The sequence below is a fragment of the Drosophila mauritiana genome, chromosome 3R (assembly GCF_004382145.1).
Source record: "Drosophila mauritiana strain mau12 chromosome 3R, ASM438214v1, whole genome shotgun sequence".
Classification (NCBI taxonomy): domain Eukaryota; kingdom Metazoa; phylum Arthropoda; class Insecta; order Diptera; family Drosophilidae; genus Drosophila; species Drosophila mauritiana.
Window position 1 is genome coordinate 6,753,105 of NC_046670.1, and position 24,804 is coordinate 6,777,908.

General features: G+C 37.6%; 1 protein-coding gene across 7 annotated transcripts in view; it reads right to left on the minus strand.

Moving 5' to 3' along the window:
• The window catches only part of LOC117145447 (putative transcription factor capicua), a 43,995-nt gene extending 22,693 nt beyond the window's left edge, over nucleotides 1–21,302 (minus strand). For 5 of the 7 annotated variants that reach the window (XM_033311112.1, XM_033311109.1, XM_033311108.1 and 2 more), the window contains exon 1: nucleotides 20,211–21,302. The gene's annotated coding sequence lies outside the window, so the exon portion shown is untranslated. The remainder of the gene's footprint in view (nucleotides 1–20,210) is intronic. The other 2 variants (XM_033311106.1, XM_033311107.1) reach the window with 2 other exon arrangements.
• Nucleotides 21,303–24,804: the final 3,502 nt, after the last annotated feature.

Genomic DNA, 24,804 nt, shown 5'->3' on the forward strand with positions numbered 1-24,804 from the left:
CGTAAACAGAAATGTTGCTTGCCACATTGTTGCCATTAGTTTACCGACTTTGATGATTTAGGATCGTTCATTGGAAATCTTATCCCTAGACAGTATATGAGAATATGAGCTTGCATTGCCGATATTCCATCATAAACATCGTAAAATCATTGCAAAAAGATTAAACAGTATGATTGAAATGACTCGACTTGAGAAACTTTAGGAGTCTGTTCCATAAAATTGGAGCCTAATCATTTCATTGATGTAATAATTAAAGATTAGGTGTTTGCTCGTAATTGATTCAATAACACTTCTCAAAAACACCTTCGATGATATTATGTTACCGATACCAATTCTCAAACACACCCAACTAAATGACTTGATTGCGAATAGAATTTAAAATTCAAATTGCACCGAAACCACAATGCGACCGACAAACACAAACACAGCACATGAGAACGTTCCCATGTATCCCGTGGAATGTCGGAAAATTTTTAATAATTGCCGTAACTGGAAATCGATTTCTATCAAAAATGTACTTGGCAATTCTTTTTTTCCACAGTCTCACGCCTTCGATTGTGGAACTGTTTCGTTGACTGCTCAATCGAGATGGCAACCCTGGTTTGGTTTTCTCCGTTCATTTGAGCTTTTCAATTTTGCCGTTCTTATGCAATTTTCACTATCAAATATTTATGAAAGCAGAAAAAGTGCGAATACATTGAACAAATGCATAAAAATGCGGTATACATATACGATTTGTTTACTTATGTGTGTGTGTGTGTGCGTGTGCATGACGGATTCGTTGTTTGTTCTATGAAAAATGCATTTGATTGAGCTCTAAATGCAAATTTTGCTGCTGTTTGAGTGCCTCGGAGTATTGTGATTTCATTGCGTGAGATTGCAAATACGTTTGGGATGTGTTTTTATATATATTTTTTTGAATTGTTCCTTTTCTTGTTTGAACGCCTAGTGACGGTTTTATAACCATATCTTATGCTGTTTGTTTAAAAACGTGCTTTTTTATCACCTTAATTCCCTAAACAGAGTTTAAAAGTGGTAATTGGTGTTTCAAAAATGTTTATTTTATTCGCTCTATTATGCATTGCTTAATATACGCATATGACTATTTTAACGTTAATTTTCTGTTTGTTGTTCAAAGTAGAATTCTTTCTTTTTTCGTGTGTGATTCACTTAGTTACGAGTGCTACTTAAATACAGATAAGTTTGGAATGCTTAAATCACAATTTTGCGACACAAAACAAACAACTCAAAACAACAAGAGGAAAATAAAAAACACATTTGTCGCAAACGAATAATTTCGAAAACCTTTGCCATGGATACAGTAAATTGTGAACTTCATTAAAATATTTTATAATTCGATTGGCTCTCCCGTTGTTTTTAAAGCAAATATATTAAAGTTCCAAAAGAATGGAAAATCAATAAAAGACATTTTGAATCAGAGTCGTGAAAAACAAGGTAACGCACACGCCCCGTTCAACTTTACTTCACTATCAACTTTGGGCCAACTAACAACGCTAATGAGGCTAGAACAAAACTTTGGCCCGATAACTCGGCGGGGAAGGGGGGACTTGGGGTAAGCTTGGTAAAGTGATAAAAGTTAGTTGGTAAAACTGTTAGGAAACCAACTTGGCTATTGAGTGGGAAAATTGGACTGCTTATTGGCTACGAATTAGACGTTATAGATTTTTTTATATCTCTTCGCCGTGGAATTGGAAAGAAATGTTTAATAAACTTATTAAAGGCCGAAAATTATTTGAGTCAACTCTGACATCCTTCGTTGCAAACCCTTTTTTCAAACGAAAAGTGCATAGAGAGCTTACCCCGACAAATGTATATCAAAAACCATAAAGGCAAGAAAAAGAAACCCAGCATAGGGGAGAAAATCTTTAGAATTCAGTTTTCTTTGCTTAAGTAAAGCAGAAGTAGCAGAAGGCGGACGGATGCAAGGAAAAATGATTAGGGGACCGGCTTTCAGAGGCAACTATTATGGCCACAAGTGTCAAAGGCAGGCCAGGACTTCATCCTCATCAGCTTTATTGGATAGGGGAGGAATGAACTGTGAACAAGACTTTTGTAGTCGTTTCTTAGCATAACACGAGTCTCAAATTGATTTACTCAAACCGAAGCACAACAGCACTAGCACCTACAAAAAAAGGGGGAAAATGCTGGGGAAAAAGGAAAATTCATTTGCCTACTGGCCGAGGAAGCGTTTTCCCATTTGGAACGTGCGCTGGCATGGCGATGAGCATGGGCAATCCCAAGAATATATCCTTATAGGGATGCCATCGCCCACAGAGGCAGAGTTTTCTGTGCGTCAGCTGCTGGCTAAGTGGCTTTCCCCGCCCACTGCGCTCCTACCGCCCCTTAGTTTTCCCAGCCATCTTCGGCATCGTCCATTCTCTTTGCGCTTTGTGCCTCACCTTTCCAACCGGGGGCAAATATACTTGTATCTGAAGCGTGTGTTCAAGGATGGCGATGCCGATGGCGATAGCGAAGCATCGGATGAGAGGCATCGCAGGATGAGAAAGTGAGCACTGAGTGTGCTGTGCTGGTCAGCGTGCTAAGCTGGCCAAGTGTCCTAACCAAGTTAGCTCGCTGTAATTGGCTTCAACAGGCGCCACGCCACCTCGCACACCTCAATTAACTATAAATAACCAGACAAATAATGCTCCGCCAACAAGGGGAAAACAAATGAGCTCAGCGATATCACTGAAAGTGGAGCACTTCTTGATAGTGGAGATTCTGAATAAATACACATCCAGCGATATATGGGTCAATTGAATATCTGGTAGCAACAGATACCCGTATGTGAGCTATTTGAAAAGTATATTTGACATATTGTTATAAAGGCTTAAAAAAGCTAGAAGCATTTAAACCTTTTGGTTTCTGGATATTTTTACATTTCTTTTTCATATTGAAAAATTATTATTTTTTAAATCCTGATTTCTAAATATGTATTTCTAAAAAATCTAAACGATAAAAGCGCTTTTAGAACACGAATATCCATTCAAAAGTGAACTTGTTAGAGGTAAATAGAAAATCGAAATATAATATCATGTAAATATTTGACACCACTTAGCAAAATGCGTGTGTGCCGCTTCGTGTCAGGCCCTATTTCGTTTTCAGTCCCATTTCCATTTCCATTCCCATTTCCATGATATCTCCACGATGAGGAGTTTTCTGGGGGAAAGGTAAGACCTGGTTAGACCCTTCGTACAGGCACGACGAGGAAATGCGTGCATGGGTGTATAAATAAATAAACTCGAATTGAAGGCATTTGGCCGGGTTGTAGTCGCGGGCTTGTCACTCTATTTACTTGACCACATTGTGCTGTTGTTGCTGCCTTCTGTTTATATAGCCACTAATTGCGTGGCATATCTCGAATTTCAGATCGGAGCACGAGGCTTTGAGGAAACAGGACCTCGGAAAATAACGAGCTAGATGAAGAATTGCGCTAGAGAGCTCCGATTTAAATAATTAAATGGTAGAAATTGTATAAGTACGAATGTGGAAAAGTAAGTATGCGGAATAAGCTAAATAATTAGGCAATAATCAATTATTTCGATGAACTTAAATGTATAAAGTTTCTTATTGTCATCAACTTACCATGTTACATGGCACTTTTTCTATTTGACAAATAAACTTCTAATTTAAATGTAATTTGATTGACATTTCCATTACCATCATTTTGACTAACTTTACTTTAACTTTAACCCCATTTTCCGTTCAATTTGGATTCCCAAAATGGCCACAAATCCGCCACCCACTTTGACCGATCCCCCCGCATCTGCGGCAATTGGCTTACTGGCCTTTTGTGAGCCTAAAAATAAACCTTGAAAATTATTTATTTAAACATGGCAAGTTCATTTTTCCTCCTTTTTCGTTGATTGGCCGAGAGACCTAAACAAATATGTGGACCTAAGCGCAAACCGAGCCCGAGTCGTAACATTTTTGAGGTTGAGGCTCTGCTTTTTTCGTTCTGTTGATTCTCGCGTTGTGTTGAGCAAACAACGGGAAAGTGCGAACCAAAAGGATAATGTCAGGGACTGTCGGCGAAAAGGTCGTAGGTTAATCATATCGTCAGATGAAAATGTTGCCCACACGTGTGGATACGACTATGTGGCGTGGCACGCCACTGGGTACCACGTTTCTGAAACTGCGGCTTGACTCATGACACGCTTTGATTTCCAGAGACCCAACCACCGAGTGCTGCTCCAACCAACTTGTTCAGCAGGTGGCTGAGTCAGTGGTTCAGCTGCGTAGTTTTGAAAGGTGGGGGCTTGCGACAGCTCCCCACTCCCATAACATCCATCTGAACCCCTTTGGCTGCGTCCCTGGTCTGCAGCTTAGTCAATATCCAAAGATCTCTCCGCCAGTTTTCTTTGTTTTATTTCGAATTTCACAATTAGTGGAAACTATGGTGATAGGAAAGTGATTAGTTGTGTGGGCATTGAGATAATGTAATTAATATCGGATTGGATTTGGGATTGATTTTCCGTGGATTAAAAAGAGTGGATTGCCTAACTAGATTGACTATTAAAGATTAAATGCTTAGCCAAAATAACTTGCTACTTTTCTGGTTATCAAATACAATGGCAATATGAAGAATAATTAAACATAAACATTTCCACCTGGTTTTAAAATCAAATCAAGAGCACACATCAAATTTTCAAAGAAGCATTCATTCACATTTTGAAATCAATGTTATAATCGTGCCGGATCTTCGAGCCGATCGTTTTGACATATTAAATTAGTTATATTTTACAATCAAAGCTTTTAAGACCCTTTTCACAATACGATAAGTAAAAACAATAAACTCGAGCCCGAAACGAACGCCTACGCGAAAATTCAGTGAGCTTCTGCCGCCAGTAGGCGCCTGGCAAAGAAATAACAAAATAACAAATAAAACAACATAATAACGATAGTAAACAAAGGAAAGAGAAACGGCCCACGCGTTTGGGACAAGCCACTCATTAATTAATTTCATTGGATCTAAGATTTAAGCCCAGCCCCCGCCCCCCCCGCGCGATTACCAACCAATCAAGCCACGAGGGTCGTCGGGAATCGTGTCACTTCGCAGAACAAGCGCACTTTCTGTGTAGGCCGTAGAATTGAATTGGTGATTGGGGGATTTGGGGGGCTGGTGGATCGGGGGATTGGAGTACTGGGGTACTAGGGGGTTATCCCCCACTTGGCAACCCGATTTTTGTAGTATTCCGTCCATTTGACTGCGTGGGCCGGCCGGTTTCAGCTTAAACTCGCATATCTGCTGTGCAGTATTATAATAACACATATGCACAAACATACATATGTATCTATATGCACATATGCATCGTATGAGCATACGATTTCATACTACGAGCGTAGTAAATTAAAAGTGCAATCACGACAAACCCAGGCACGTCGCTGCCGCTTGCTTTTGTAACTGATTAGGTTGGGCAAAAAAATAAAATATAATACTGCACTCTATAAGGCAAAGAAAGATGCAAGAAAATAAAAAAAACAACAAAGACCCACACGAAATGTGCATTTTGTTGATGCATGTGAAATAATGAAAACTGATGACAAGACCTTTAAAAAGGCGACAAAAAATGCGCTTGGAAAATCAAGGTTGCATATAAGAAACGTGCCCATGTAATGGCCGAAGTTCAGCGAGAATCAACATATCATATCAGTTCACAAACTGAGTTAGTGTTTTTGTAGGGCTCTGGATGAACTTAGGGTCTAGTCTGTAGATTCCAAACAAATAATCTATAAAATAATAAAAATAGGCATAGAAAAATGATCGCAAACATCCGAAGATTAAGCATTTAGATTGTAAATCTAAAATTGTTTAATAAATATAAATATAGTCTATAAGACTATATCAATATATAACAAAGACTAATTTGGCGTACTTGAAAATAATAAAATGTACAATCTACTAATATAGTATTATTTACCACAATTTCGCTGTATACTACAGACTTTATTTACGCGAAATTCCGCTCATAATTATACTTTGTAAAGGAAGTTTGGTGTACATACCTGAAAAGTAAGGAGAAAGAAGACATAAGACATTAGTAATTTAAAAATTTACAAATATGTATACATATTGTTTATTTAAATTGAGTAAATAGCAGCTGCGGTTCTAATTACGTTTTCCCCCCTTTCAGTTGGGGCGAAATTGAGGCGACAGTTTGAAGTGGGGAATAGTTTGAGTAAAAATACCTTTAAAGGTCGTTCTTTATGGAGATGGAGCTGTGTGTACAGTTTGGATTTCCGAGAAACTTATTTAATAACATTTTCGCCTTTTGTGGCTTTTAATAACAGGGCGGGAGTTGTATTTGGCCAAGTTGATTTCTAGTGTTGGCCATGCATATAAAGCAGCTGTTGCTCGTATCGGTTATGTGTGAAACTTAACACAACTCAATTTGACCAAAAAGGCGGCTTTGGGGACAACAAACAACAAAATTTAGATATGTGTATGTGCATGAATGTTGGAATATTTGTTGTATAATTTATTCAGCACACTCAGACACAAGCCGATAAAGATAAACATGTAAATCAAACAAGAACTTTGACTGATGGCGACACCGCGACGCCTTCGTTGTTGTTGTTGTTCTTGCCATTGGTGGCTGATTGAGTGGCGCCAACGAATTAATAACTTTCTAGAACCGCAATCTATCGTTTATGATGTGTGCAAATTTTTGGTTCTTTCCGTTCTTTTTTTTGTCGATTTTTTCCAGCTTGTTCGAGTGAGAATCACCTCTGCAAACTATGTATCCATGTATGTGCGTTCGAAAATCGCTACGCAAATTAAAAGAAAGATTTATGGGCATTAAATGTGTGTTTCGTAGAATGCAGAAATAAATATCCTTATCGGAGTTGTGAAAACAACTTTTTGCTCAAAATGTTATCTTTTAATGTGTGGTTAAACAATAATAGTTATATCAGCAAAGTGATGCATGAAATACGTAGTATACTCATAAATAAAATCAAACAAATGTCACTACACTGCACAAACTATAGTAATTGAAATAAATAAATATATTGTAATAGTTACATAGATATTGTTTATTTATAACTATATCCCTATGCAGTTTATTTTGGTTTTCCCTACTATACGTTACGATCACATTTTTCTATATTTGCACATTTGTTTACGTCCCAACATATTCGTATCACTGAAATTCCCCTTCGTTCCCATCATTACGCTAATTTAATCACCTAAGAGCACCCAGCCAAATGTGTACCCGACAAGAATCACACTTCTTTCGGCATGAGAAAATATTTGCAAAAATAATCCCCCAAAATATATGCATACACACATTGGTTTATAATGAAAATATTCGTTTTCCTCATAAATATAGTTGGCCAAAAAAATACGAAAAAAAAAATAGCTTCAAAGGTGCGGTGCTCCGAGTTTCCGGGGCGGCGAAAGAAAGCACGTGGATGGTTCAGATTGTTCAGATTGTTTGCTTTATTTACGCAGCATTAAAATGTGTTTAAATCGAGCAGTATGTTTATATGTTCTTCGAGAGCTTTGGGCGGGCAGGTGCATGGTGTTTTTTTTTTTATATTTTTTTTTTGTTATTTTTTGGTGGGTTGAAGGCGGCAGTGGGCGGTGGGAGGCCGCCGCATTGACGCGTGTGGAGCGTACGAAAACGGCCAGAGTGTGTAAATATATGTATGTACATATACATACATATAAGTGTATATATCTTTATCGGCCACATAAGCCCGTAGTACGTTCGAGCGTGTAGATACGGATACACGCACACCACGAGAGGTATAAGAAAACACTGGGTGTGCGTACGTTTGTACGTTTGTGCATTTGCGATGCGAGCGATTAGCGCATGAATGAAAAAATTATACGACGTTGGTAGCAAAATATTTTTACTTTTTGCGGTTCATTTGCTTTTTTTTTTTTGGTCGGCCTTATCGAGGCCTCCGCCGTTGCTCCTTTTTATATAAATTACCTGATTAATCGACTCGGCGTTAGAATAGAACCACGCCAAATTGATTTCGGGCTCTCTTTCCCAGAAATAGAGATAAAAGTTCAGTATGGGCTGGCCGACCCATCAGCAGATATGGCCAAGTCAGTGTGTTGGTGGCGGAAAATAGAAATATATGGAGGCTATAGCGGCTATAGCGGCTATAGAATCAGCCGACAGACAAAACACAGACCAACTTGCACTAATGTGTGCAGACAAAGGAAATAAAAGGGTATTTGGATTATGGAATTGATCGTTAAATAAACACTCTGCTAAAGGAACTTGTCTAGAACGAAATTACACGATATTTTAGCTTTATTCCCGGATGTGAATTCTTTAGTGAAATGAAACGAATACTAGGACCACGCATTCATTAGCATAAATAACTATAAAAGCCTTGTAATAGAGTCATTAATCTAACTGTCTTCAACCGTACTACTTTACTGGAACATCCATCTGATTAATTAATAAATTCACACTAATGTCAGTTGAATGCAGATAGGCATCCTAGAAATGGCATAATAATATAAGCAAAAAAATAATAATAATATATTAAAACCATAATGGGTATGTAATAGTCGAGCACGTGAACTATCTAATTATCTTTGTTTTTTTTGTTTCCATTAGTATATTTTGTTTTGTTTGACTTTGATGCCTTATTTTTGTATGTGTCTGGTCGGTCGCAGCTCGAAATAAGTTTCATTAATTAAAAATGAACAAAACGTGTTGTACGTTGGCGTTTTATATATTCATCTTCTACTTATAGATTGGCAATGTGCACACGTACTACGCGTCCACTGTACGTACACTGCCCAAATAAATACGTACGTATACATACATTTATATAGTTATTTCTTTTGTGCCGTTTATCGTGCGATGTCGCATAATTGAAGTGAGTTGATTGGTATTTCAGTCAGGCAGGCAGGCACCCGGTTTTTTCTTGGGGCTCCCTTGGGTTCTCTTTATGGCAAAGTAGAAGTCTCCCTGTGGAGGGCGGATTTAGATAAGACCGGTGGAAAGAAACCACAGTGGGTCCCCGGTCCGATATCTTTATCACCAGTGCTCTCAATCGAAGAGCTTTTCAATCGAAATCGAACCCAATGTTTCTTGTAAGAAGTAATGCCCAGAAGAGGGGGCATGGGCATGGAATGCAAAACCAAGTTTCCTGCAGATAAAAATGGTTATGATTAAGTCAAGAAGTATGCAATGCATGCATTTATCTCAGCTCAAATGTTGACTTATTAGCAAGCTGATAATGAGACCAATATCCATGAATGCAATTTCGTCAGGTTTGCTGAAATATATATGGCAATCGTCGTTGCTGTGCTCATTGATAAGCTTAGCAATAAAAAGCGTTATTTTCTATACAATTCCTGTTGCTAGTCAGGCGAGCGAGCACTGAATAAACAGGCCCGTAAAAACAGAGAATGTCCATCTGCAACCGGTTTAAAACTCCTGCACACAAGCAAACAAATCAATTTAGTGAGGGAAAATCGCAAAATAAATAAACCAAAACCGACTGAGAAACACACATAAAAATTGCACATAAATGAATATAAAATCCAGACAAGAACTCCTCTGGCTCGTCTCCTTCTTTGAGATCCCTGCCATTCCTGTGGGGGAATAGCAACAAATTGTGTTTTATATTTCTCTGGTTCTTGTGTATATCTACGTACGTACGCATACATATAGACGTATAGTATGAGAAGAGGAAAATATACGTATATATTTCCCCAACTCATTTTCATTTTCTTTTTTACGTTTTACGCGCGCGCGATACCAAAAGAATTTTTACGCATACGTGTATATGGAGAAGGGGTCCTTAAAATACCGATACCCCCCGAGCTCCCCAAGCCCCATCTCTATTGTGTCTGGATAGGATCGGGCAGTGCTAACGATGTCTCCTTTCCTGTTTCACTATACATTTCTCGTTCTTTTCCACAACCAATCCATTCTTTCGGGCCAATTTTGAGTGCTTGTTTTTCTTTTACGCGCTTTTGTTTACTATAGATACACAACAAACTTTGAGATACAAATACAGCCGGACGGACGGGCTGGCTGGCCGCACACGCATGTGGCACGCTACCGTATCTGTATCTGTATCTTTCTCTCTTGGCCATTAAAGCTTGAATAATACCTACATAAGTAAAAAAATAAACAAAAGAAGAAATATTATTTTCAAGCGCATGAAAAAAAGGTGAAAAGAAATGTTAGGCAAGGCATCCAACAAATGCTACACTTGTTCTTCATTCCTCGCTTATTTTTTTCTTTTTCCTCCGTTTTTTTTTTGGTTTGGTATTTACTGACGCTTTTACTTAAGTGAATTTCGTGAGCGAGCATTACATAAACAGGTGAGCAGTATCATTACGGCTGAGTAGGGGTACGACTAGGAGGTACCCCCTACAATAAATACTTCATGAAATATTCTTTATTATTATATAAAATATTACAATTAGGTATTGCATAATGTGCCCCATAGTGGAATATTTTTAATTAAAAAAGACTTGAAGTTGAGTTAATTAAATTGAATGCACCATAAACTATTCCTCTAATTTGTAACCTTTGAACCTAATTTCAGAACTCCATTCGACAACTTTAATGGGTACTTCAGGGGCAAACTCCTCTATAAAGTCGGGTCTGGCTCGCATCGTCGGCAAAAACAACAATATCTAAAGCACGAACCACAAATACCACTAAAATCGAATTAAGTAGCGGGAGGAGGCACTTAGGTTTATTTGCTTTTTGAGCGAAGCAGCTGGATGAAAGGGGCGGGGTGAAGGGTTGTGTGTAATTTGGTAGTTTGCTCAAAAGTGTGCCTCATGTGGATTATTTACCTTACAATTTAACAGGTAGCCCAGTGAGGTATGTATCTTGTATGCGGTTGGGGAAATGTGAAAGGGGAACCCCTGGGGATCTGGCAAATACATTTATCTATCTGAATATGTTTGAGCAGATAGTCAAGTGTACTTTTTAATGATAAATATTAATCAATCTAATGGGGGAATGCTTTAGTAGCCCTCGTTAAAAATGCTGTAATCTAGACATCACTTAATAAATAAAAAATATATAAAAAGAACATATATGCTATGTTATGTAGCCTCTTAAAAACTGATTTCCTTTCCATCATTACTGAGTCTTTAAGTTTAAGTTGACATCGCTTTGTCTTGATATCAACAAATTTATTGCTTGATTTATAGGCTTCTTGATTGATGAAATTCATACGAGTGCGGAGCAAGATAAAGATAATTTTTATAATTCCCTGCTTGGGAGAAATAAGCCAAGTCAAACAGCGCCCAGCCATATCACACACCTGCTCCCACTTGTGATTACAAATTCAAGATTAATTGAAATCAGCAGGCGGTGCGCAAACGTAAACAAATGTATGGGATCGTGGATAGCCCGAAATTTGGGTAAATGAAAATGAATCGACCCCAACCTAAATGGGTTACGTAAGGAAATGTGAAAAGTACGTATAAATAAGCCTATGAGGCATATGAGGCAATAATATAATCATTAACATTTTCATAAAAACTTTAGATACAAATATATAGCAATAGCAATTTAGGTGTCACTCGATCGCAGCAGCTTCGTTTTTCTGTGGCTCCAATAACGATATAAGTAATTTGCATAATGAAAATTAATAATGATATCCATTATAGTGCACATGTAGGTACCTATCTATACCAGATCCGAACAATCGGTAATCGGTACATACAAAATGGATTGAGCATGACAACCGACAGTTGACAGCTAAACAACTCATTAATGAATAGCAAACGCTCCACGGGCAATAGCTACACTTTAAAGCTTATTACGGAACACACTCTTTATATATGTACAAATGTACGTACAAATCGACAACAGCCGGCATCTAGTGCACACAAAACTATACTGAGCGTGTATATAGATATTCGCAGTTCGTACAACCCAATCATGAGTGTGTATAGCACTTGAAATGGCAAATGAATGACATGACTGCGTACGAACTGGCTGACTGACTCACTGCCTGAATGACTGACTAACTGACTGACTGACTGACTGAATGACTGTGTGACTAACTGACTGACTGGGCAACCAATCAACCAGCGAATGAACGAATGATCGGGTGACAGAGCAACCGACCGCCAGACGAGTTAAGATTAATCAGAGACCCCCGACCATATAGCAAGTACAGTGCCTCACAAAATCGTAACTCACTCGCAATAAAAGATAGTAAAAGTATCTTTCTCAGGATTCCATTATCAATAACGTTAATTTATCAGTATAAGTTGGAATTCCAAGCAAAGCATGGTTATAGTTTATAACATAAAGCTGCATTCTTTAAATGTATCTAAATATTAAATAAACACTTTCGAAACGCACTGTACTCGCATGCATGTGTATATTTATAAGTTTGTTTCAATAGTGTGTGATATGGGTAAAGAGTCGACAGAATATAATGGTTTAAATGCCATATCAGCAGCAGAGAAAAAGAGTAAAACGCTGAATACAAATTACAACCCCAACACCAAGCCCCACCATTCTGCTGCCCCCCACAAAAAAAACCAACTGATATATACGAATATGAATGTAGGTAGTATATATGGAGACAAAATAACAGGCGATTCTCAAGCGGCAATAGCACCCAAATATGAGCTACAAACACTTGCACAAAAGTTGTTGTCAACAAGTTTACGACCGAAACCCGCTAGCAGATATACTATATGAACATACATAACCATATATGCACATCTGTATCTCTTATCAACGCCCAGCCCCCAATGCTATCAGTTATAATCAGTCAAGTTTCTTAGCCTTTTTAGCATATCTGAAATCGAAGCTTAGTGTTCGTCTCGCTTTGCTTGTTTCGCATTTTGCCAGTTTTTTCGATCTCTGGGGTATTTTATTTCCATTTGTTGTGACGTGCCGTGGTTAATAATTATATAGATAATCTAGTCCCCCAAACTTTACGCAGTCCATCAAGTCTCTCAAGGAAACGGCTCAAAGGTATTCATTTTAATTAAATGGTGATCAGTGGACAAGTACAAATAAACAATATAATAATAATGAGTTGGCAACTGTGATGTCTTGTAAAGATAATTATACACAAGATTTCCTGCGGGGTTAAAAATGTCAGTATGAATATTGAAACCATCAATGAAAATATTGTTGAAGTAAAAAAAAAATAGGTGGGATACTATATTGTAGAAAAATACATAGAAATAAATAGTTAAACCAAAATGTAACCAAAATTCTCCAATGCCTTAAAAAGCTAATAAGCACTTATCCCACTTTATTTAATATTCTAATTTACTTAGACATTTCAGTAAATATAAATGCAAATATTTTTAAATATTTTTTTTTATTATGATTTAAGAAATAACAGACCTATATAATATCTAAAACTAAACTAAACAATCTAAACCAAAATACATTATATTGCCCGTAATAAACGCGTTCCCGATCTCTGCAAACGCCCATATAGCCGAATTAATTGACCAATTTGCTAATAAAAAAAATTGGGTGCTTGTGCACATAAAGCGGGCAAATAAAGATCCTTAATATAATTAATTAATGCCTGCTAAAGCTGTTTGATCATTTTCATTAGACGCCAAAAAGCGTAGCACTTTAAAATGTATTCGAGTAAAAGCTACACAGAACACCCAGAAAGTAATAAATTTTATTGCAAAATTGCCTTTTCATTCATTTCGACTGAAAAGCAGATAAAAATGTGTTTTATTTTGTGCCTTTTGCTATTGTTGTTAACTAATACATGGACAGACGAGCGGAGCGGAGATGCAGATGTATGTGTTTTTCATTAAGAATGAATTCATCGTTTGCCCATTGTGTTTGTCTAGTTGGAGAATGTCTGTCTGTCTATGTATCTGAATCTATATACACGTAGTACGTATCGTGTCTATGATGCATTACTTTTAGATATTCTCACTCACTGAAAACGAGCGCGCGACGTGTGAGAAGGAATAAATAAACAAATTCTGAGAAAATAATATGTCGGACAAAGTGAAGTAATACATTGATATGGAAATTGTATCTGAAGTCTAACATCTGCAACTGCTCTCGAAAAGTACGGAACAAATTGTATTTTGTAGTCCCACACTCGAGTATCTATATCAGTATAAAAGTATAAACGCCTGACAAAACTGATAGCGATTCCAGTTGGCAAGTCGAGTATTTGACCAATTGACAAACTGACTGACTGATGGAAATCAATAAAAATACCTATGCATGTGTGTTCGTTCGGTGGTCGCAATATACAAGTATGTACTATACGTGTGTTTGCCGGCTTATCACTATTAAAATACGAAAATTTAAATTACATATTGACTTATCAGCGGTTGGTTAGTATATACGAATGTATGAATGTGCTTTCTGTTTTTTGTAGCTTCTTTTCACCTCTTCATGTTGATTATGGTTGAATTTCTGAGTGTGTGGGTTGATAAGTTTGCCTTGTTTACCTCGTCAACATTTTGCATTTTCTTAACACATTTCAAGTATATTATTTAGTTTTAAATAATCTTTAGTCTACATGGATTGGCAAACAGTTTGTTTCAGTACCTTACTTTACTTACTTAGTAATTATTAACCTTTTAAATGAGGAAACAGTTTTAATGTCAACGCAAATGTTTGTTAGGCAACTGATCTTTCTAGTTTCTAACTGAGGCTAGTTTTTTCAATTTAACAATAATTTTGGGATTTTTATTGAGTTAACCTATAATTTTCACAGATTATTCTGGTTTAAAGTTGAATAAATGTAATAGGTAGAATATGGCGAAATTATATAACTTGTAGTAGAAAAGTAAAAGCCATATAATATCTGGTTTGATCTTGATTCGGCTCTATAGGCCGGTTCTGAAACTGAAACGGATACCCAGACTGGAACAGTAGCCCCAGTCAGCAGCATTTGGAGCGGTGCACACATAAAACAAAAAATACAACCGAAAACCAAAATTTTTTCCGGTTTGTTTGGTGGTTTTTTATTACAGCATAGATGTGGCGAACCGGTTTGGGAATGTTTTCGGTATAAATACCACAATTTATGTTGTTTTGCGACGTGTGTGCCATTGTGTTGGGCCAACAAACAAACATTTGCCGGCTTATTTGGAACGTGTTTTTTATAATACAGGATAAGAGCTTAGCTTGGCTATCGCCTCTAGTTTAAACATAAATGTTCAATCTCTTTTAGAGAAACCAAAAGCTGGGTGTGCATAACTCTTGATAGGGAAAATTGTTGAGTCTGGATTTGTATATGTGTGGAGAGGGGGATAAGCGATGAGTAATACCAGAAACGCTAATGAGGCCAAGACGGCTTATTCATCGAATATTTAAAGGAGGTGGAGTCCACTGGACTCGATTCTACGAACAGGAGAGTGAGGAAATGCAAATCCCAGAAAAGGTATTATTTGTATGGCTTATAGAAACCAGTTCAAGCTGGTCTTTATTCATGTTTATACCCTATTATTATCACAGACATCACGATGATTTTAATATGAAACATGAACGTTAGCTGGATTCAACAAAGCGGAGGAATAGAAGTTTCAAGCTCGACTCAACGAAACCACAGCGAATACAAATACAAATCGCAGAGTTTCAAAGACAACTTCTTGTTTCCTTCTTGAACATTCCGGTTCTTCGGATTGGGATTTGTTTTGGGCCAGAAGCACGGGGTGCAGGCAGAGAATCCGAGAGAGGCCGAGACCCAGCAGACGTAATTAATGATCCCGAAAACGTTGACGACGGCAACCAGCAGCAGCAGCAGTGAGCCCATGAAGGGGCAAACGCATGTTTTGGACCTTTTTTCTTCGGTTCGGCCGCTTGGCAGATGAAATACCAAAAGTGGAATACAGGTGCGGATTAAGGTCAAATGGTCGCTGGGAGACAGATTTTAGTGAGCAGCTAAATATAATATATTAGCCATACAAAAGTATTAATGTAGCTTGGAACGCATATCAGCAATAGTAATCAAGGAATTTTTAAAAACTGAAAAATATAAATAAGGCACTGAATCATTCAATGTGTTAAAAATACAATTGTGTTAGTCAATGTTTTTTTTTCTACATCATTTCTTATCTTCCACGGCAATACTATATAGTACTGACTAAAAAAATTCCAGAAAAAACTCATCGAGAAATATGTTTGAAGACTCCACCAACTGGATGCCATAAGAAGTTGTACTACTACAACTCGATGTTTATAGTATTTGTAGAATGCCGAGAGGCGAGTCTGCAAGACGTACTACAAGATACACAATCACAAGAACAGCAACAACAAATGCTAACGCAACATGAAAACCGGTCTGTGGCACCAACTATAATAACAAAAACAACAAGTTACACATCAATGTGTGCTGCCCATACACACAGATACAATGCCACCTAAACGTGTGTTAGTGTCAAACAAGAAGACGAAAGTGGGGGGTTTTGTGACGGGGGGTTCTCATGGAAAGAGTGCCGAGAAGCAGACGCAAAACGAGACTCCACAAAGCCCCACACACTCGCATCCACAACGCTACCTCCTCCTTCTTGCTTTCCATATTCTTGAACTTCAAAAAGTACAACCAACGATGAAAATCGAACAAAAACCCAGCATAAAACAAATAAAAACGAAGAAACAAACAACAACGTCAAGCCGTCAGACAGCTACTGGTGTTAACCCGTAGTACATAGTAGTAAAAGGCAGCCAGCAGCAGCACCAGCACACAGATACTGCCGTACTACTACCTCACACACACACACACACATCTATATACGCGCGTACAACGCTGCGTATACGCCATGTCTGGCTGACAACGTCTTCGCCGCCTTTTTGCCTTCTTATCGCACGTCTTTCGAGTTCTTTTTTCTTCTCCACATCATCTCTTCCCCGGCTCTTTAACGCCAATGCTCACTGTACATACATATATACGCATATATGTGTGTATGAATGTAAGTATATGGCCGATTCGCTGATGATCGTCATCTGTGCAGCGTGCAGACTCAAAAGGCCCGCGAATAAGATATTCTCCATACAATCGGAATTCAGTAGCAAGGGATTAAGTGTGCAAGTCAAATGGGAAAAGCCCAAATACTCTGACTTCGAGTGATAATAGATAAGCACATAAAAAATCATCTATCGGGAAATTATTCAGACCCAAGTATTATTTATAGTATTGCTTCATACTATAAATGTTATTATGATGAAAAAAAAAATGAAGTTAATGATAAGTTTATTGAAAACAATATTATTTTGTTTACAAAAACGAATTATTCATAATGCCTCATTAATAATTGGGAGAATATTACCAACTGTTAAATGATAATACAAATGTGTTAACTTTACACATAAACCCGTAAAGTAGCTTTCGCCCTACTAAATATAATAATGCACTATACATTTTAAATGAAAACAGCATTATACGTCTATATAATCTATACCATATAAGCCGTGTTCTATCGTCTCAGCTCCACTTGGCACCGAACTTTTTTTCCTGAGACCATATGTCGGAATAAAGACTCCGATTCATTGCAGACAGAACCTGAAGACCATCCATTACAAATGCTTTTCTCTGCGTTCCGTGCTTCTACATATGTACATACATATTTCGATCTGGGCATGACTGCTCCGTATTTGACTGAATGCCCTTCTGTCTGGGTTTTTAATGCCCTACATGATCTGGTTTTGTCGTGTATTGGGGCAATTTCAACTTTTTGACGGATTGTTATTGAAGTTTTGCTGTTTGTTGTTTGCAGCTTATGTGGCTTATTTCAACTTTTTAATGGTTCTCATCTCGGTTTTTGTAGGATATCTAAACAAAAGATCTTGGTATACAAATATTGCGTAAGTGTGTTTTTCTCTAGTCGTAATAGATGATGTTTTCAAGGTTTTTACAAGATTTTCGAAGAATTATGCTTACAGCATAGAACTAATGACAATACAGTAGAAACCCTAAAGGCTTAAAGACTTTAAGATTAATTACTCTAAGCAAAATGAAAAATTACATTAATGGATACAACCAAGGTGGAAGATTATAATGCACAAGTTCCTAATTTGACAACGAAAGGGGTTCTGAAGCAAAATTCGGAAAAATATGACCTTAAAACTGTAAAATCCAGATTTTAGACATTGCCAATGGCCAATTTTAAAGCTTACAAATTACACACTGTTTAAAAAAAAAACACTTACCAAGAACGTTTGCCTCTTATTACCAACTTCTGTGAATTTGTTGCGACCAATGCCTAAATTTATGCATCGTAACCATGTTTCAAATAAGTTCCATACTTCCTTTAAATATATCATGTTTTATTGGGTAACTGCTACGACATTTCTGCCAGTGCATTGGCCTAATTGAGAAACTAGCTTCAATACCAAAATTGGCTCATTGTCCTGGCCATAAAAGGCACACACACACTCAAACACACCATCAACGCGATGCAATAAAAAGCGAAACAAAAAAATAACTAGGCAAGAAAAACGTGCCATGCCTCGAATAATGAAGTTAATAATAAAAATGAAAAGAGAAACATTGCCGCTAACGATAAACCAAATTTGTACAAATAAAATAAATTAATAAACAATCGGCGTGCGCGTTTCTTTCGCTGTGTGTGTGCGTGTGAGTGAATTACTAAGTTTTTGCCACCAAAGTTGGATTTGCCATGTATACTAATACTATACCCATATCTATGTACAGACATGCACATATATAAACCGAAATCGTGGACATAGCAACGGGTTTATATTTCTGTACCGACGACTTGCCAATTAGCAACAAAAGTTCTTGCGGTTGATTAATTATTCTAAAAATTCAATAACCCCACCTACCCGTATGAGCGAATGACAGAAAGTAATAATAGAACAAAAAAACTGTTTTTAAGGTCAGCAATGGGAGTGAAATCTGCATTATAAATGTCGTTGGAACACGCCTTTTCATTGTAGACGCATACATTTGAATTTTTACAGAAAGCTTTTAAAATTTGCTGTTTTTGAATACAAATTTAGTTTTTTATGTAGATTAATTCTTAATTCTTAATTGTGAAAATTTCGATTATTATGTTTCATAGTGACCACTGTACAATCTCGCTGTATGTATGCATTACTTCTCCCATTGTTATTGTTGTTGCTGCTGCTGCTGCTGCTGCTAAGTGCGTCTAGTAATTTGCTGATAATTATCAACAAATGGGCGCTCACGCACATTCAAATGTAAATTAGGCAGTAGAGAGGGTGGGAGAGAGCAACTACAGGAAGAGAGAGAGCATTTGGTCCGGGCAGAAGCAACAATAGCAATAACAAAAGCAACGCATCGCTCAAATCTCATGCGATGCAGTTGCCAGCGAGAGTTTTGTTGCTAATTACACACACACATCGATGGCCAGCCAGTCAGAGTGCAAGTGCGTCTGTGTGTGTGTGTGTGTGGAATGAAGGGGGGTGGGGGCGGTTAACTTCAGTTGGCAACTGTGGGACCAGCAAAAGAGGATGGTACAGTGTGCAAAGTAATTTGATTTGATTGACAAAAGTTTTTCTATCAATAATAAAATTAAAAAAAAAAAAACATTTTCTTAATACACTTAAGCACGCAGCAATATTTTTTCCTGTGCACCATGATTTTATTAACTCATTTGTGGGCCACTAATTCTCATATACTAATCATGATTTCCCTAATAAAATACACCAAAACCAGTAACTTTTATCGTTAGCTAATTTCAGTAGCTGATTTTCACCCCATTGTTTTTGTTTACAAAAAGGCAGAGCTTAATTTGAATTTCAACATTTCACATTTAACATATCAATGATAAAGAATGCATACTTACACACGCACATATTAATTCTAGGAGCCATTGTTACGACTTTTTTGTATTTTATGAACAATATGATGTGCAAATGTTTAAAGCATTGAGGCTTAGGGTTTATTTAACAAATGAATAGAATTTCTTGAATACAAATTTAGTGGCCTGACCAGCTACAACAAATACACACGGTCACACTGAGACCCACCGCTCTCTTGCTAACTCTCTACTTCCCAGAGAGCGGGGGTGTGCTGGTATGTGTATGTGTGGAAGTTGTGGAAATGAATGAAGCGCTGCTTGCCAACAACGTAAAAGCAAGTGTAAGAGCGAGCCCGGAAGAGGGGGGACAAGAGAGAGAGAGAGAGAGAGAGAGGGAGAGACTGGGGAAGTGAGATGGCGAGAACGGAAGCGGGAAGGGAAATACAAAATTTTCCAATTGGCAAGCACATACAACATGGGGTAAAAGAATTTCGCTTACCGTTTTTCGCTTATTGACGTAGGCGTCCGTTTCTCTCTGTACGTATATGTTTACGTGTATGGGTGTTTATTGCTCTTTTTCTCTTTTATTTTATTTGCTCGGCTTGTTTTTGTTATGCAAAAGGCATAGACTTTTTCGGGTCTTACACGTTAAAAACACAAACACTTTAAAAATTATTTAACAGCTCGCTGTGCCGTTGGTTCTCGCTCTCCCGCGCTGCAAAAGCACTGCAAACAAAATGTTGGATTATTGCTGGCTGGCTAGCTGGATGGGCTTTACAACTTTTCCACGAGCAAAACAACGCACGACTGTGGAAAACGCGAACCGACGAACCGAAAACCGTGAAAAGTGTTCATTCATTGAGGAAAATTGAAATGAGCGCCACAGCATGTGACTCTCTCGCGATGGCTCTCTATGTCTCTTTCTATCTCTCTTGCCCTCACTCGATTTGGGGGCCAGTGTTGCCAACTCAGAGCTTAGAGCAGAGCCCAATGCCAATAAGCCGAATCGGGGAAAAGGAGTATGCAAACCAAAGCCCTGCCTCAGATACTCCAATTCTGATTCGAACTTATTAATTATTTAATTGGGATTCTCGGGCAGCTGTATTGCGGGCTGGCAACACTGCTCCTCTGCACAGACAGCGCGTCGACGTCAGCGTGTTAGTGTTTGTGTGCGTGCTGCGCTCGCTCTCTTTTCCTCATTCACACTCGCACTCTCTCTGTCACACGCGCATTTTCGATTGATTGTTGTTGTTATTATTATCTTTATTCGAGCTTAATCCAATATTTAGCCAGTATCTATGCAGCCCAGTTTGTTTTCCCAGCTCTCTGTTTCACTTGTTTTCACACCTACACTTGTGCGTGCGCTCGCGTTTGTGTGCGTAAGTGCCTTGTATTTGCAATCGAATTTAATTTGCGACACCTAAAAATCGAACAATTGTCGCCACAAACCGTTTTATTCACACAAAAGCCTGCAGGCGCTGCCCGATTTGGCTATTATTGGGGTTTTGTGCGCGGCGCACAAGAACAATTCACAGGAGCTCCACCTTCCGACATCCGCGACACGTCCGTGCGATTCCGAGCATGAAGTGAGAATCTGCTGGAGACCATATGCCCCACTTGAGAAAATACCCCCAAGGTAGGACCGTTGGTTGGATTTGCCAAAATCTTACAAACTGCGTGGCAAAGGCGAAGTGATACGGTTACAATGGCGACGCGAGCGGGCTTGGGTATTTACAGGTTTGTGTACAATCTATCGTTAAGTTAGTCAGTGCACGAACCTCTACCATTCTACACATCAGGTTGGCAACGCCCACTCCTGCTTAACAATGATGAAGTTGTGGTAGTACTGAAAAACACCTGCGACATATAACTCGGTTCACGTAGAGTAAAGGGGTGTATTGTTGCTATTGCTTTTTTTTAGTTATTATTGCTTAAGTTAACTAACTTATATAACATAGCACTGGTTGCAGGACCGTCGGCTTTGTAGGTTAACAACATAATAACATAACATAGCACAACATAACATAACTTAACGTGTCATAACATAACATAACACAATAATGATCCATGGTTTAATTATATACAGAGGTGGTCAAAAGTATTTACACAACGAGCTTTTTTTTCAATTAGTTGACAATTGAAAAAAAAGCTCGTTGTGTAAATACTTTTGACCACCTCTGTATATAGTAATTTAGCTTAGTTCCGTTGTTCGGACTATAATAATAATGAGCATAATATTGTTTAAATGTAATGTTATTTTCTTTATTATGGAAGGAAGCGTTTCCGAACCTGCGAGGTATATATATTCCATCTTCTTGTTTTTTCTTCCGTGTGAACGGAACTTCTATCAACAAATGTTTTTACGTATAAGTAATATGCATAATATGCATATGCGTTTTTCCCCAGAATGTGTCACAACTATTAACACATTTCATAAAACAAAACATTTTGTTGAATGCTGCCCAAATAAGCCACAGAGTAATAAAAGCTAATGATTGGCAAGCCAGATTTTAAGTGTGACAATAGTCATTTAATTTAACTTCCGCTCCATTTGAGTTTCAGCTTGAAAACTCAACTTTCTTGAGTGTGTTATTTATGAATGCACTATCCTCAAATGAGACCGCTCATATGGAAGAGCCGTAAAAAGTGCAAACATTCATCAAATTCGCGCCGGAACTTTGGAAATATGAAAACCGCGCTATGTGATCCGTGCACCTGGTGCCGTCTAGCGACATAAATTACGCATACGTCGTGTTAACCGTGGGAAAACATATAAATGTGTTTGCAGCCACGCGACAGCGGCAAAAACAAATTGTTGTACCTTCTGTTGCTGCTGCTATTATTGCCATAACTTTGGACTTTTATTAGCAGAAAACTCTCCGAATTTGGCTCCTTCACTTCCAGTTTAATGAGCTGAAAAGTGCAAGTTGAGATACGCAGGCCCTGAAGTATTAGGTTCAATTAATTAATTGGTGGAGCTGGAAAATTTTGCGGCTTAAGGATTAGTTTTTGAGCAAATCAGTACACAAAATTAGAGAATCTATTTATAAAGCTTACGGCTAAACTCTAAAAATGATTACTGCATGACAGAAGCAAGTATTTCCTGTAGAATGACTTATAATTCTTGAATTAAAATATATTACTTGTAACTTCTCTATAAATAATATATATTTAAGTATCCAACACTTCACACTATAAAATAAAAATGGCAGAAATTATAAAATCAGGTAAGATACATGCTTTTCGCAATAACTTAAAAAATTGTTTTGGATATGAATACTAAACTAGGTGTACTAAACATTTTCTTTTTTTCACACAAATATGTTACAGCTTCAAATTATCATAAAAATTTCCCAGTTTGTTTAACGCATTAATTAGAATTTACGTTGCAGCAGCGAGGGGAGAAGTCGTTGATTTTGGGTATTTAAAATAATAATCCCAATTAGCTACACCTGCCATCAAGTTTTTATGTCCGCATGTGTGTGTGCGACTGGGAGCTGCACAAAAGTAATTTGTAAAATTCTCCGCTATAAAACATTAATAATAAAAAGGTGGCGAGTGTCAAGCGAAAGACACCTACCTGTGGATCTCAACCCTCGTTTCGCATAAATCTCTTGGCCAACACATTTTTCGCATTTAGTTTGTAATAAAAAGCCACATTAAAAGCGTATATTCACTTCAAACCGACATTACGCCAACTTGTGGTTAGTTTGGCAAACTTCTGGGGCATTTGGTGTGCTGATGAGTTTTTTTCGAGAGGGCTAATGCTCTGCAGGATTTCAGTTGAAACTGCCACAGTTCTTGCAGCATGTTGCAATTAAATGAGATGAGCCGGTAGGAATATTATCTATAATCACATAAATGTATTTTAAAATCATGCCGGGGTACGCTTAAAATTCCTGCAAATTCCCATTAAATTTGAGCTCATCAAACTGGCTTAACAAATGTGAAGTGTGTTTAATTTTAAATTAATTATGGCCGCAAGCGGTCCAATTTTACATGTTGCACACTCTTCAACCAAACTGCGCGCTCCACACATACTCACACTCATTTACCAACACATTTTAAATAATGAAATTTGCGCATAAAACTTTGCCTTGTCGTAAACGAGTAAAATAGAAGGCAACTGAAACACACAGAGATGGGTGAAAAAAAGCGATGTTGCATGCAACATACATCAAACAAAATAAACAAACTGGGCGGCAAATGGGTGGAAAAGTCAGTCTACAAAAGAGTTACAAAATGACCAGCGGGCATTTTGTTTTTTTATTTTCCTTCTATATTTTTTTTTCTTTTTTGTTTTTTGGCTTTCATTTTCTATTTTGGCGCTATTCTTGTTTTCGTTTTTGGCCAAGTTAATTGGAATAGTTTCGCCCAAACATAAACAAGCTTCAAGAGCAGATAGTGCGGCGGTTTTGGGCGCTGGGGGCGTGGCTGGTTACATATTAAATGTGTTGGCCGCCAAAAGCGCCGCTTCATCATATATATACAAATAAAATAAATTAATTCGCTAAGAATCTTGAATTTTGCGCCTGAACTTACCAAACTTTTCGCCTTTCTCCATGCTCAGCCATATTGTTGGCCAGACATAAAATTTGATTTAATAACCGCTGCTGGCTGCCATAAAAATTTCAGCCATTAAAATTGCCGGAACGAAAATTCTGCTCATAAACGAAAAGCATTTAAAACGAAATGAATCCCGCAATCCACCGGTTTAGATTGGGTTCACCAGGGTCTTAGGGTCTTTATTAGCTCTTAGCAGGAATCCCCAAACTTCATAAATTGCGAAAAGAAAAACCATGGTCCGTTTTTCGTTATGGGGTTCAAATATGATATACCTATACATATATTACAAACATACATATATTCATAATGGAAAATCTTAATGGCAAAATGCCTAGATTGCATACTGAAAGTTGAGAAATGCAATATTTGCAATTGAAGTGCACTTTATAATTACCTCTACATATTCCAAATATTCCAAAAAACAGTAGAAACCATCCGTTGTTTTAGTTTAATTTAGCTTTTATTGTTTTTAGTTTAATGGTTTGTTTATATCTCATTTAGTTTAACTTTATTTCATATTGATCACT